This window comes from Macrotis lagotis, chromosome 1 (genome assembly GCF_037893015.1).
Source record: "Macrotis lagotis isolate mMagLag1 chromosome 1, bilby.v1.9.chrom.fasta, whole genome shotgun sequence".
Taxonomy (NCBI): domain Eukaryota; kingdom Metazoa; phylum Chordata; class Mammalia; order Peramelemorphia; family Peramelidae; genus Macrotis; species Macrotis lagotis.
In genome coordinates, this window is record NC_133658.1 from 359,532,797 (window position 1) to 359,534,333 (window position 1,537).

Genomic DNA, 1,537 nt, shown 5'->3' on the forward strand with positions numbered 1-1,537 from the left:
CAAGCATGGTCTTGCTAAAATGAAGGAAGATGCTATTGTGGAAGAGAAGATCTCTAGAGGTTAAGTTTGCTTTGTTAAATCTGATACTTTAGAGTTGCTTCATTATAGTCTTCTAGGTAGGTATTGGCTTTTTCCTGTAAATTTTCTATTCCGAAGGGCTAAACTTAGAAATTTTAGGGGAAATCTTTAAAACATTAAACACAGTGATGATCAACTATGGTAGACTTAGCTCTCCCCAGGAATTTAAGGGACTTGTGATGGAAAATGCCACCCACATCCAGAGAAAGAGCTATGGAATCTGAATGCAGATCAAAGCAAACTATTTTCCATTTTTAAAATTTGTTTTATGAATTTTGCTTTTTTCCCCCTTTTGTTCTGATTCTTCTTTCATAACACAACTAATGAAGAAATATATTTAACACAGTTGTACAGATGTAATCTATATCAGATCACTGTTAAGGGGTGGAGGAGGGAAAGGAGGGAAGGAGAAAAACGTGGAACTCAAAATCTTACAAAAATTGAATATTGAAACAAATATTGAAAACTATCTTTGCATGTAGTTGGAAAAATAAATAAATTTATATAAAAATAAAAAATAGTAAACAAAATATTTCAAAGGTATAATTCAATCAATTTGGATCTCTGAACAAGCTAGGTCTGAGGAAACTAGGTGTCACAGTGGCTAGAATATTGGATCTGAAGTCAAGAAGGGCTGAATTCAGATACTACCTCAGATACTTACTGTATGACCCTGGGTAAGTTATGTGTAAATTATGTGTAAGCTTCCTCTTCTGTAAAATGGGAGCACCTACCTCCCAGGATTGTTATGAGGATTAAATGAAATATTTGTAAAATGCTTAACATAATGTTTAGTTCATTTTTGTTGTGGTTCAGTCATGTCTGATTCTTCATGATCCTATTTAGGGTTTTCTTGGCAAAGATACTTAGTAGCTTGCCATTTCCTTCTGCAATTCATTTTACAGATGAGGAAACTGAGGTACATAGGATTAAATGACTTGCTCAGTGTCTTACAGCTACCTTGAGTGTCTGAGGCTGGATTTGAATTCATGAAGATGAGTCTTCCTGATTCCTAGCTCAGTTTTCTATTCACTATAGCATCTATTTACAAGTTTAGACTATGGTAGATATTTTAGAAACATTATCTATTATTATTTTTATTATTTATTTTTAACATTCTTTTTTTAAAAATTTTGAAATCTGAATTCTCTCCTTCACCCACCCATTGTGAACTCAGGGAATGTGATATCAATTATACATGTGAAATCATGTAAAACATATTTCTATATTAGCGATGTTGCAAAAAAAGCAAGAAAATAAAGTTAAAAAAATTATGCTTCAATTTGCACTGATTCCATCAGTTCTCTCTCTCTGGAGGTGAATAACATTTTTCAACATAATTCTCTCCAATTTGCCTGAACTGATGCTGAGTGAAATAAGCAGAGACAGAAGAACATTGTACACCCTAACAGCAGGGTAGAGGTGATGATCAATCTTAATGGACTTGCTCATTCCATCA